This window comes from Hibiscus syriacus, unplaced genomic scaffold (genome assembly GCF_006381635.1).
Source record: "Hibiscus syriacus cultivar Baekdansim isolate YM2019G1 unplaced genomic scaffold, ASM638163v2 tig00113338_pilon, whole genome shotgun sequence".
In the NCBI taxonomy this organism is placed as follows: Eukaryota; Viridiplantae; Streptophyta; class Magnoliopsida; order Malvales; family Malvaceae; genus Hibiscus; species Hibiscus syriacus.
The window spans coordinates 304,435-319,185 of NW_024063457.1; the positions used below are offsets into that span (position 1 = coordinate 304,435).

Below are 14,751 nucleotides of genomic sequence, written 5' to 3' on the forward strand. Positions count from 1 at the left end.
TATGATAATGGAAGGCTGTCATTTTTTTGGAAATGCTTACTCAATAATAAATCCAATAATTCATTAAAAGTAAACAGAACAATATATATATATAAAAAAGAGCTTAATAATCATAATGATTTGAGTGTCATATGAAATCACTAAAATGATTATTTTTTTTATATTATTCACTTAAATCAGAAAGACATAATCATCATATTCAAAATAAATATAAGTCAAATTTATAAAATATGAAACTCAAATTATATAATTCGAGTAATAATAATAAGTTTTACAAAATAGAGCTAGCTGAAATATGATTTAAGGTCAATGAATTTAAACATTCACAACAATAAATCTATACGTACTTTGAAGTGATATCATATGAAACTTTGACATAAAAACTCAAAGATCGACATAAAAATTCAAAGATTGACTTGATCTTAAAGTCGATAGATTCAATATAGATTTAATTTAATGTTAGTTTGGATATGATATATGGTATTCAAATCGACATATTTTAGGGTTAATAGTTGAAAATGTTTGACAGAAAATATTTTTCTCATTTTTCTGTGTTTGATAGCTGAAAATTCCTTTTCGAAAAATATTTTTCGGTGTTTGATAGATGTAATTAGTTTTATGAAAAATATTTTTCAGTGTTTGATTGCTGTAATTGATTTTTCAATGTAATTCATTTTTCTAGTTCCTTTGTATTTTTCTGTAAATTGTTTTATTATTTAATTTTCTGTAAATTATTTTTTTAACTTTTAACTTCAGAGTATTAACACTCAAAAAATATTATTTTATATATTTAATATTAGATTAATATTTTAATAACATTTTAATAAAAATAATAAGTATTAAAATATTTAATATACATATAATATAATTTTAATAATATTATATTTTTAAATAAAACTGAAAAACAACATAAAAAGGCCAAACCTGGAAACTACAAGATCTAAAGCACAAACCACTCTGAAAAAGAGGCCGTTGAAAACATTTGCGTGTTCTTTTTGATTCACGAGTTCAAAGTAATTTAGGGTTTTGGATCTGAAGCAGCGAAAATGAAATTTATTCAGATTAGCAGGTGATATGACTCACCTGGCCAGCGTTCGTCTTGCTTTCAAGATCCACACCATCAAATCTGCGCCGGTAACCATTTCTCTTTTTCCTCATATGAATTCTTAGGTTCGGGTTTTAATTTTGTCTTCTGAACTGGATCAGGTATCTCTTTGAAGACGCAAGAACTTTACGCCATCGTTTTCGCTAGCCGTTACTTGGACATTTTAACTGATTTTATCTCTCTTACAAACACTCTGATGAAGCTGATATTTTGGGAAGCTCCTTTTCGATTGTTTGGTACATCCGTCCACAGCGTTGTTCGAAGGTCTTACGATAAATCCCAAGACACTTTCCGCCATTATTTTGCTGTTGCTTGCTTGCTCTTGGCCCTTCTCGTTCATGAGAAATTCACCTTCAAAGAGGTCTCTACTTATTTATTTGTACTTTTTTCATAAAAAAATGCTTCTGTTATTATTTGACTTCTGGAAAATGGGTTTCCAGGTAATGTGGACCTTCGTTGTATCTAGAAGCTGTTGCCATACTTCCTCAGCTTGTACTCCTGCAAAGGACTAGAAACATTGACAATTGACTGGGCAATATGTGTTTCTTCTAGGGTATGCTTAATCCAATGTTCTTAAAACTAATTTATATTTAATTTGTTGACTATATCTTAGATCTTTTGCTTTGTTTACCTCATTTTGTTGTTTGAATTGATTATGCCTTATGCTTTAACTTTTAATGACTTATTAAACCTAATCACTTTTCAGTTAACAATCTGTAGTTTGAACCAGAGACTTTCAGTTCACAGTCCGTATCAAAACTTTGGGCTTTCCTCTGTGTACATTTGAGATGCAATTGTTTAGGACTTGATGAAGTTTGTTATTTTTGAGTTCGAAATTTCCCAACCTTGTGAAGTATGTTTGAAGCTTCAAACGATAATATGATAATGTTGCTCTTCTTAATGTTTAGATTTCCGTTTTGTGGTAGGACCAAAGGGAAAAGAATAATAGGAATATGACTCCAAAATATAAACCTTATATTTTAGGCTGTTATAGCTAGATAAAAATACTTTTGCAAACTAATAATATAAAATTTAGTCTGTTATCTGCACTCTGCATATGATTTCAAAATGCCCTGGAAGTATTATATGCAACCATAATATTACTTTTGAATTAAAAAATGAGATATTTGTTTAAAATATTTACTTGATGATGGTCTTCCTAGATGTAAAATACCAAGTTTTCCTTCTGTAAAGCAGATCAGGTGTGTAGGATTAGTGTGATGGACAGAATTGCTTATATTTCTCTTATATTGCAGTGCATATCGAGGATTATACATTCTTAATTGGGTTTATCGGTACTTCACTGAACCACACTATGTCCACTGGATACGTAAGTCTTTCTCTCTTTATTGTGTCTTCTGATCTTTTATTCTTGAATGTTCTACATTTCGCACCAGTTATAAAGTAGTTATGATTCAACCTTTAAGCTTTTGCTTTGTAAAGGCTGCAAGGAGTGTCTTTGCTCTCTTTCCTTTTCTCCCCTTAAGCTTTTTCATCTCTTTGTAGATGTTTAGAGCCATGTACCTTCACATCCAGTTGAAGCTAGCCAGATATACGAGTTTTAATCTATTTAAGCTTGATATTGAAGCCACTTTCATGTTTATTTTTATGTTGGGATTATAGGACCTATTTGTCTACCCAGTAGTTCAAAAGTAACTGTAAAAGTAATTCAAAAGGCAATTAAGTTGCATAGTTATTAATTGCTTCAGTTGGTGACTTGGTTCTGGAGTTAGTATTTTCTCCCTGCCTTGCACAACTAGACAGACACGTGATTGTGGAGTCACCTTAGCAAAAATCTTAGCATCATCATAGTGATGTTTGATTGATTACAGCAACAGAGCTTATTTCATTAATACTTGTAGCTTTCAAAATCTGAAGAGGGTGGGTAATGGCTTTTAGGAAGAATCTTCTGGCTGTAGATTTTTTTTTGCAGCTCTTAGTTATTCATTGGGTTTATGAATGGTTCAAATTGATGACCAATTTTATCATACCGCATGAAGCTAATTCTAGAACATTTAACTCTTTTGAGCATATAATGATTACCTCTTACCCACAAAATGGCTTATTGGTATATGCCCAAAGACCTCTCCCTTTTCCAATGTAGATGGAAGTGCCTTACTTACCTTGGAGCACTTGGTTTGACATTATCCCCACCTAGTCTTGTGAAGCCCCTATAACAAGCTAGCTCACCCTGCCTGCCCCCCACCCCCCCAATAAGGTGCTGTGTGGCTTGCCATGGTGTTTGCCTGGGCTACCCTGCCTATCGCTGTTGGGGAACTTGGCATGGGGTCAGGCAGTCAAGGATTGGATACCACTTGTCACGAGCTATTACTCTCTCCGGATCTCCCTGCAAAACTGGCTTGTTGGGTTTGCAAACCTTTCTTCTTTCTAACGAGAGATTGAAGCATCTTACGTATTCCCACTAGAGCGTGGTGTGACATACACGGTCTTCCGCCTACTTATTTGGCTCTCTCTTGTGCTTACGATCATTTCTTTTTAATCGATTCTTTTATGGCTCTTCCAGCTTGGATTTCCGGGATTGTGCAGACACTCCTTTATGCAGACTTTTTCTACTACTACTTTGACAGGTGAGAAGTCTTAAATATTTGATACAAAAATGTATGTGGTTTTTGTGTCATTTATATTTGTATGCATTATGATGGTTGCAGCTGGAAGATAACAAAAAGCTCCAGTTGCCGGCGTGATTCATCGTGCAAAGGATTACAAGTGTCTCGAACTTTTGTTTTTGATGAACTTTCATCCATTTTATATCATTTAGTGATGTATACTTCTTAGATAAAACCAAAAAAAGTCGATAGATTTGAATGTTTAATCCACTTGGTTCATGCAATTTCAAGTAGCTTTAGAGATGTTTGACTATATCTCATTTTTTATATAATATATAATTAAGCTGCAGGGCATCAGGTATATTAATTATTGTAAATGAAATTTACTAGACTTTAGGATGTCGTAAGGGAGGAGAGGATTCGATAATCTTCTTAAAAAATAATCAAATTTAGATATCATTTTACAAAATAAGACTTAAACATTTAAATTATTTGTTATTATATTATATTATCGGACTATTATTTATGCTTTGTTAGTGTAAAAACACCTACAAGGATAAATCTTTTTTGTTTCATATTTATTGATATTTAATACATAATTAGATTTTGTTATACTAATGACGTGAATGAACATTAGATCTATTTTAAATAAAGTATTCTGTAATGATTATAAGTGGAGTGAAACTTGTCTGTAAATTTAAAATAAACATTCAAAAAATCTTAGAATCAAAAGTGTCTTAGAAGTTAGATGACAGATTGAGTAATTTACTAATATTTTAAGGATTTAATGTTGGGTAGCTAAATGTATAACTTATCCATAATTGTGATTAAATGAGATGATTTGTGCACGAACCAATTACATGTTAAATGGATGACTATTATTATTAGAGATTTCAGGTTTAAACACCAATAATTGTAGAATATTTAAACTTTTATTGTAAAATGGTTTAGAGTCTTTTGAACATATACTATCACTTATAATCATCTTAAATTAATCAAAAAAAATAAGATGATTTGTTTTGATGATAAAAATAAAAGTAACCTAAAAGTACATGACCATCTAGGTAGTTTACCTAAATCTTATTAACATACCTTCAATATTTGATCATGCAATTTTTAATTATTTTTTCAAAATATATATAAAAATATAAAACTAAAAGAATATAATTTTGTATTTAGCCACTTATATTAATGTATGATTTGTAATCAATTAATTTAAATAAAATATTATAAAATGATCCTTTCAATCTATTTTTTTATTTTTAACATTTTTATTCAAAATATTAATATTTGCTTAAAAGTACAAGTTGATCCATAATATCAAATTATTCGGGGCCTCGTTATATAGATAGATAAATGGTTTTGCAAATATACGATTTTTTTTTTTAAATATTTCAATTGCGTTTGTCGTGTTTTATTCCACTTTTTATTTTATCTGAATGATTTCCTTTTCTTTTCAACTGATAAAATCAAATGGGCTTAGAGAGCCCAATTCAGTATACAAGAGCATCTTCTACGATTGGCCAGAGAAAGGGAGAAAAAATGAATGAAAAACTCTTCGCTCGTCGGGTAAATTTTAAAGCTCGTGGACTGGATGCTTCAATGGCGGATTCTTTATACCTCCTAGCTTCAAGAAGAATTCTATGAGGAGCTGCTATTGAAGCCACTGCCAGATCGAAAAGTGTTAACCCATTTCCATTTTCAAAGCTCTGCCCCTCCTTCTACCTCGAATGGCCGTCATCACCACTTATTTCCAAAAGCATTTCAGTTGGTATATTTTTCTTTGGGTCACTATGAAATCTTGTTGTTTAGGAAGCATACATTTTTCCGGGTATTGGCTCCCCCCCACCCATGTTGCTTTTGTTTGAATGGTGTTAGAGAAGTAAGCTTAGCTTATTTAAGTGGATTTCTTTAGTTTCTGAATCTATTGTTAGTTAAAAAAAGGGGAAACCGTAGGAATTGAACATTGAACCACTGCGTGCTGTAAGCTTAGGGGTTTGCCTGCTTTTGCTTTTACCTGGATCTTGAATTTATATTTAAGGTTCGAGATCAGGTGAAGGAACAGCTATGGAGTTGTCAGTTCAGGCTGAGTCAATTTATAGTTATTAGACTGCATCAAGTTGCCATACAAATCAGGATTTAGAAGTTAGATTTTGTTAGCTTTTGTTCGATGATGAAAAATGGATGGAATGTATTTTGGGGTTAAATCTAATCATTATCTCAGTGGCGTTCAGCTTGGCGTAGTCAAGAAAATTCATAAGGGTTCTGTGTTTTTCCTTTAAGACCTTCATATTAACTTGTACAGTTAAAAACGTTGATGCTGCCACTACAAGGGATTGGAAGAAAAGTGGGTTAGGAGGAGTTCTAAAAGATTCCTCAGGTTCTACTATAGGCCATTTCAAGGAAACTGCTGGTCCGGGACCGCCTACGTTGATGGAGTTAAAGGCTATTCTTATGGGGTTGTCTTTCTTTGCAAACTATCGACAGAGGATCAAGGACCGTCTGATTATAGAGAGTGATAGTAAGGTGGATGTGGATTGGATTAAGGGGGATGAATTATGTCCTGTTGTATATGCCTTCTTGATTAAAGATATTGCTCATAGGCTTAATGCCTTTGAAGGTGTTGTTAGATGGGTTAGTAGGACAGCCAATTTAGAGGCTGATGCCTTAGCTAAAGAAGGCATAGGCTGAGTCAGTAAAGTTGTTGATGGCTGTTTAGGGTGGTGTCTGGATTTTATGTGTTTTGTAAGGGGATTACTAGTGCTGTTTTCGCTGATTTTGTGTTTTTAGTTAGGGTGTTTTATGGGTGTTTCCAGCTTATTTGGTTCTGTTGGGGTGGTTTTGTCGGTTGTATTGTTTGTTGTATCTTATGTGTTTTTATTGTTCAATAAAATCCTAAGGCACTCTTTTCCTCCTTCTCTGCTGATTAAGGAGCTTCCCTACAAGCTCCATTAATCAAGAAGGGGGTTTTTAATGATGCATGAAATTCTTATCAAAAAACAAATTGTCATTCAACCTGTCTCTGCTATTTTCCCAAGTAAGATGCCGTTATTTCATTATTCTCAGGATTCATAAATTTACATGAGGATGAAATGTTCTTACAATGTTCTCTGCAATGTTATGTCTAACATAAAGTATAAACTTGGCTACAAGTTTACCTGAAAAATATTATGCACTGATTGTATATATGTTGCTGTAATTTTTATTTCCACGTGTTAGTAAAGGCCAATAATTTTGATAAATAGTTTTTTAAGCAATTAGCAATTAAGATAAATAGCTTTGTTGTAGATTTTATAATTTAAAGTATTACTCTAGATTTTTTTATTGGTCCACTGTTCTATCATTGCACCAAAAGATTAAGTCTTTGCAGTATTTGAAAACAGTGGATAATGGAACATCTTTAAACAGGTTCAGAAATTTCGAGTTAAGGAAATGGAGCTGTCTTTCAACACAAGGGCGCTGGAACTATGAGAGCTGGGGTGAATTTGATTCCATTCCAAGCAGCAATGCAAAGCCCCCTGGGGTTGAGCTATGGGCTGTCTTTGATGTTCCCCAACATCTGATTGATGCTTTGTGGAAGAATTTAACACACACTCTTTCTGGTCTTTTCTGTGCCTCAATCAATTTCCTAGAGTCTAGCACAGCTTATTCTGCCCCAGAGTGGAGTTTTCCACCTGCTTCAGGCAATCTGAGGTATGGTACATTGCCCCGTGAAGCTGTTTGCACAGAGAATCTAACTCCATGGATGAAACTGCTTCCTTGTCGGGACAAAGCTGGGATTGCCATGCTATTGGATAGGCCATCAATTTACAGAGGATTTTACCATTCTCAGAGGCTGCATCTTACCTCAACTGGATTTGGTTCTGAGGGGATGGACCCAAGTATAATATTAGAACAAACACTTACAGTTGTCCTCCAGCCTAATAGTCAAAGGGCAAGTCTGGCTCATGCTAGTGAAAAACATATTCTACCAAGCTGGTCTCTTAGTTCAATTTTGGGAAAGAAGTTAATGGAAAATGTGTTCTTGCAGAGACTAGTAATGTGTACCTTCTATTTGACAGGGGCTAGTTGCTGAACTAAACAACTACATAAAGAAATGAGAAGTCAGCAGAAAAAGTTTTGACGTCTGAGAATTTTTTGACTAATCCCAGCTTTGAGTTGTCTGCTAAACCAGACAGGATATTTATAGAAGAAAGCAGTTTGCTTAGCAAGAATTCTTCCATTTTGTACAAGTTCGAAGTTGAGAAATACAGTGAATCCAAGCCATTTGATCTTGGCCTTACTTGGAAGATTCCTAGTTTGGTTGTGCCAACAAGCACCATTACATGCTAGCAGGTTCTTGATGGGAAGTGGAAATGAGAGGGATGCCATTGCTATTTCCCTAAAATCTACACAATCGAGTGAGGGCTCCATGGCTAATTTTGATGATGAAAGTTGTGATTGCGAGTTGATGTTTTTCAAGTTGTGCCTTGGTATGTTAAGGTATATTTCCATTCTCTGCAAGTGCTTGTTGATCAACAACCTAAGGCCGTTTCAATATTATGAGAAGATACATGCTTCTCCTTCCAAGACAAAGTGTCTCCTGGTGTGATGGAGTTGGTTCTGAACTTCCTTGCAATGTGAGCTCAGCTGCGTTAACAATAGAGTTTGATAAGGTGTGCTTTCGTTACCTTATCTAGCTATTAGTTGATCTAGTTCTATAAATTCTATTAGTCAAATACAAGTTATTGTTTTTACCTGATAATTGCATTCATTATTAAGGACTTGTTAAAACTTCAATGTGGTAGTGCTACATAAAGGTAATTGTTATACTAGGTGATATCAGCACCGAGTATGGTGAGTATTTCTGCTGCTGTATTGGATCCAATGTTTTAGCTTAAATGTAAAATCTGTTTTTTCTAAAACCTATTTCTGATAAGCAGCCATATAAGTTGGAAACTTGAATGTTGTAAGTATACCTAATATTAACAATAGATATTTTTGAATCGGACGGACCTATCCCCATCTCTATTTTCCCACTGCTTATTCTTTGAGCTGGATGCATATGGCGAAATTATCATCTTTATGTAATTATGTCTAAAAAGGGATAAATTACGCAGGTTGCACAATCATCCTTTCAAGATAATATTCATCTTATTTGTTGTCTTATAATATATATTCATTACAATGTCAGAAAACCTTTTATTGCAGAAGCTGCTGCTTCAGTAGAAATTGGACCAGTAGCCGCTGGCCTATATACCACTATCAGTGAAAAAACATTCTGTTTTGGATGATGACCATCTAATTTTTATAAAGTTAATAATTTCAATTGAAAGAAGCAAACAATTTTGAATTGAAGAAGAATAGTTTGCTTCTTGCGTGATGGAACAAACTATAGTATGATTTCTGCTTCTTGTTTTGTTGTTGATTAGTTGATCCTCTTTATTGATATGTATGGATAGGGTTTTTTACATATTGATGAGTACCCCCTGATGCTAATCAAGGATTTGACATACCATCAGCTATAGTAAGCTTTCCCAACTTCCATGCAAGCATGGTTTTCCTTGAAAGACTCTTTGAACAAGTCACCCTTGCTGTCAAAGTTTCAGGTATTAGCTCTCGAGATTTCTGGTCTTAAACCTAATCTATTTATATTCTTCTCATTTGGTATTTGCTTGATATGTCATGCAGGAAAAGAGCCCCGTCATGTCTTACACAGAAGTTTACTGGTACCTTTGACAACTCCTGATTTTAGCATGCCTTACAACGTTATCACAATCACATGCACAGTGTTTGCATTGTATTTCGGATCGTTGCTCAATGCACTACGAAGGCGTGTTTGCTGAGAGGAGAGATTTCTTAAAGACAAAGGTAAGTTTATCTCATGGAATAGGTCATATATGTGTTCTGACAATGTGGTTTTCATAATTTTTGTAAATCATAACATTAGTATCCTACAATATCATGGCAGTAGCCCATTTATGTAGTTGGTCAATACCACAAAACTCCATTTGAAAAGTTCTATGCAAACTTTGGTAGCATCTGTAAAGGTCATGCACATCCATTATTTAAGTACTTAGTCACATGGGTCAGCTGAGTAGGTGTAGAGATGAACCTGAGATGAAAGGTGTGTAACATCACTCGTAAGCAATCATTCTTAAATTTATGGTCATTTGAAGTCGTTTGACAACATAATAAATGGCTTCTTTCTTGTTCTGATCTGTGTATCTGTGTTTCTTGTTGGGAAATTGGAATGCTGTTTCTCTCTGATTATTCTTTGACATGTTTTTGGAACTTCAATTTCTTGGAGACTTCTAGTGTATAATTTATAGTTGTAAAAGGTCTGAAAGATTTCATTCATGGTGGTGTCCAAGGATCAAACTTAAATAAAACATGAATGAAAGAAACTTCAGAAAGAAAAAAGGAAAGAAAAAGAAAGAAAACGCCAATTTCTTTATTGCCGTAGCCGAGTTAATCTCTACACTGCATGGCCGTTGCTTTGGTTTGAATGGTCCATACCTTCTAAGTAACCAGAATTTTTTTATGTTGGTAAACCAGAATTCATGTTGTAATTTCAGCTTTTGTCCAACCATCTCATCTTCCCTTTCTGATGTTTTCCATTATTCTTGGTTTGCAGCTGCCAAGAAAACTGGCCAGTACCTCTGCTGTTATCAAGTTGTCAGCCAAGCTTAGAGGCAGGCATTCGGAACCCCCTCATTTGCCCCCAGGTTCATCATCCCTTGTTAACACTAATTAGTACTCAAGGTCATACTCGTAGCTGCACTCGCCGTATGTTGGCAATACTATTTTTCATGAAGATATAGAATTTCAGTGTACAATATGAGCAAAACGAAAGAAAGTAGTGTACCTCAGATTTAGTGGAAAAGGATTTTGTATCATTTTGAGCTATTGAGTGATTTGTTTTAGTTTTGGGACTTTCATCATAGACATCTTTCCTGACAATGTGAAGATTTTAACTTTGTTCTGCAAAATTATGCTCATATGCATCAAATCGTTGAATGTAAGGGCTTGAGCAATGATAAAGAAAATTGATATGATTTTCGAATCGAGTCTGCCTTTTTGGTATGGTTGTTTCTCGATTCATTTACTCATGCTGCTTGGATTCGAGATGAGTGTCGGATATGGAATATATATATATTCGATACGAGTTGTTTATTTGGAGAAACATGCTGGAAATGGATACATGAAGGAAATGAATAGTTAGATGAACCAAGCTAGACTTTGGACGGGATTTTCCACAATTCATTAAAGCTAATCATTGGATTGACTGAATTGAAATAATGTTTAAGCTTTCGATTTGGAGTCATGAAAGTATGAATAATTATATCAATCGGAAAAAGGCCCTGCCTCACCCTCCCAACTGAGGATGTTGGGCTCATGGGTCGAGATCAAAACGGCGGCGTTTTATTGCGACGTAGTGGCTGGTGTAATATTGTGAATGTACTAAAATTTCCCGGACAGTCCCTTGTCATCGCTTCAAAATTCGAAAGCCCAAAAATAGATTTTGCAGAAAACCTTGAAATTGGTGACAAATAATAATCAATTACAAAAATTAAGATGCCTCCACTCGATTCACTCCTACAAAAATAAGGGTTTGTCTTTTGTCTTCCTCACGTTTTCTAGGACTTCGATTTTGGGAAACCATCTCTATTGTTTTTATTTCTCGCCATTATTTTTAAAGTTTAGGGTTAGGTTTTTTTCTTCTCTTCTTCTTTATATATATAGCGGATAGAGATGTATGCTGATCAAGTGGAGGGTGCTGGAAAAAGGTCGGTGAAGGAGAGACTCATGGCAACTCCTTCGTTAACTCTATTCCCCAACGTCAAATCACTGGCAAGAGGTTAGGGTTTCTCTTTCTTTTTCTGCTTGTTTCTTAGGTGAGATTAGGAATGAAAACGGAGTTTATGGGAATTTTCCTTTCATTTATTTGCTTTATGGTGATAACTGTTGCCACTGCTTTTAAATTTTGCTGCCGGATTTGTTTGCGCTATGCGGCTATATATATATATATATATATATTAATTTTCTTTGAAGAATATGAGATAGTCTTCACAATCGCATCGGAGTTGAAGATCATTTAGCATAATAATAATAATACAAACACGGTTATTCAAATTCATTAAGTTTAGGAGCTATTTTGTATTGTTCCTCTCTGGATCTTTAAAATTAAGTTCGATGCATTGAGGGGTTGGGGGCAGATGATTGTGGGTAATTCAGAACCGGAGAGCGTTTGTTTTCCTTTTTTCTTCTTCACAAGTTAGCTTGCAAAATACGTTTGTTGCACTGGCATTAATTGAATTTGGTTGTCACTTTTTCACCCAAGGAAGTCGAATTTGACTTATTTAACCATTTAACCTTTATTTCCTAACCTGTGATCATCTTTCATGCCAAATCTTTTGCAGGCAGAGGCAGGATGAGAAGTGGGAACATGCTCTTTACCAAGATGATGCACCTCAAGTTTCAAGTATGAATTGCCTGGCACAATCACATACAACTAAAATATTGCTGCTATAGTTATATGCAACTAAATTATCTATATTTTTTTTACTGTGTTAATGGTTAGTGAAGATCGCAACATTGATGCTCGAGATCTTCGATTGAAGCTCCAAAGGAAAAGTCTCCAACAATTTCTCAAGTGGAAGGGATGCTCTCTCAGGTGCGTGATCTTCGTGACAAATTATCTGGAACAATGAATCCGAGGCCAGTAAATGCTGGTCCACCAAATTAAAATCAGATTCGGTTAGTGAAGATCGCAACATTGATGCTCGAGATCTTCGATTGAAGCTCCAAAGGAAAAGTCTCCAACAAGTTTCTCAAAGTGGAAGGGATGCTCTCTCAGGTGTGCGTGATCTTCGTGACAAATTATCTGGAACAATGAATCCGAGGCCAGTAAATGCTGGTCCACCAAAATTAAAATCAGATTCTGTCAAACTAGCCAGGAAAACTGTAGCTGTTGAAACCTCTGAACCAGAGGCCAAAAAGGCTGCAACTACAATGTCAAGGAAGAAGGCTCAGCAAAAGGTATAGAACTTCCTCACTTATTATTATCTTCTCTTACCATCTTTTAGCTCTTAGGGACATCACCAACCCAACCCACCCCACCTCACCCTTCCCCCTACTTTTAATCCTGTGATCAGGTTCCTTTATTATAGGGACTGGTTCAAGTTAGACCCTCTATTATTAAATGGATCAACTTAATCCATGTACTAGTACAGGGGTTAAATCGACCCATTTAGTAGTTGAGGCACTAATTTAAACCAGTCTTTGTAATAGAGGGTCCATCCAAATACTTTCTCCCTTTCCCCCACTCTCCCTAAGTTCTCCACAATGCAAGGAATGGCTGGCTTTTATTTGCAGTATTAGCATGATATGAAACATGATATTGTTATACTTGACAATCCATTTTTGTTAAGTGTTTTATGTTTATTTTTTTGTAAGTGATGAGCATGATAAATTTGAAGCAAATCTTTGTTTTGTCTCCCCTGTTTTCCTCCTGTCAGAGGTGGTCTTCATATTTCAGGGACTCGTTTACATCAGTTTGCAATTCACGATGAATTGCACTACATTTTCCTTCATATGTTAGCTGTTTATGCTTCAACTTAAGAGCTATCCTCCCACCAACACACATCATGTTTTCTTGCTAAGACATTTGGTGGTTATATTTTAGTGTCTAAGCTGTGTGTAATTTCTTACGCAGGCTGATGCATCAGTGGAGGGCTTCCTCCAGTCTTTGGGTCTTGAAAAATATTCGATTACATTTCAAGTTGAGGAAGTATGTTGTTTTAAGCTTTCTTTTGTATTATGTATCGCTTGCCCCTTCTCATATTTTTAATAACTGTCTAAATTAAAGTAGTTTCTGCCACCACTATATCTATAAGACACACGTCTCCTTCTGCAGGTTGATATGACAGCTCTTGTACACATGACTGATGATGATCTGAAAGCATTAGGCATACCAATGGTAAATTCAAGCGAAACCTCAATATGTGAATCCACAATTTTTATATATTCAATTTTCTATACACTCAAGTTGTACTTGGTGCTTGTCTTGGTTGATGAGGGATTTGACTTCACCTCTTGATTTCTCCAGTTTTCCAATTTGCCTTGTTGAAAAAGTAAAGGCATGCCGTGTTTAACATATGAAAATGTTTTTATTTTTAATGACCAAGGAACAGCCTTATTTTTGCTTGCTTTCTTCCTGATTTAATGGTATTGTTGGATTAACATTATATTTTTGGATTTAATAGATTAATTGTTTTTAAATGTGTAAATTGGAACTTTTGGTATGTACAGATGGAGACATGGAGTCACAGAAAATCTTTAATTTGAAAATATATACTACACCCTGCAACCCATATTTTTCTCTCCCCCTTTTTGTGTTACATGCATTTATATTTAGTGTTATATTTTTTCCATTCTCCTACTTGTTTTCTCTTCTGTTCCCTATACTTGGTTTTCAGGAAGGTTTTGTGGTTTATTTCCAGGGCCCAAGAAAGAAGATAATTCTGGCATTGGAATCAAGAGGCTGACGTTCAGAGTTTTAGCAAGCGGTTGTTGCTGCTCTGGACATTTCTACTTGAATAGCAGGAATATGATTTGGCTTATAAGGCCACACATGTAACGATTCATTTTGGTACCTTTCCTCCCCTTGTTCAGCTTCATTGACCAAAAAGAAAAGAAAATGGCATCATGATCTTGGTTGCAAATAGTAACTTAAGCTAATGTTATGGGGTGCATCTTCTTAATCATGAGATTCAATAAAATTATGACCTATAATTGGGTGACTATTTGTGTATTTTACGCAAAAATCCAATTGAATTTAATTATTTTAAAAGCCTTTATATAAGAAGCATGTAATAAAGCGTCGCCAAGTTAGCGCTCAACCAGCCTAATCAAACGTTTTAAATTGATAATAATAACTAAATAACAGTCTGTCTGTACCACAGAATTCCTCGTGGCAGCTATAGCCTAAGTTTAAACAAAATCACAGCCGTTGATCTCCCAACGTCTACAGTCCATATCGTAATGAATCTCTCATGGCTGTCACTCCGTGTCAAACAGAACAGAGCCCAATACAGA

The 14,751-nt window shown here is 34.8% G+C and overlaps 3 pseudogenes; all 3 read left to right on the forward strand.

The window, feature by feature from the left end:
- The first annotated feature begins 1,074 nt into the window (after positions 1 to 1,074).
- Positions 1,075 to 4,021, forward strand: LOC120186385 (annotated as a pseudogene).
- A 1,831-nt stretch (positions 4,022 to 5,852) lies between these two features.
- LOC120186386 lies at positions 5,853 to 10,575 on the forward strand (annotated as a pseudogene).
- A 607-nt stretch (positions 10,576 to 11,182) lies between these two features.
- Positions 11,183 to 14,338, forward strand: LOC120186417 (annotated as a pseudogene).
- The last annotated feature ends 413 nt before the right edge of the window (positions 14,339 to 14,751 follow it).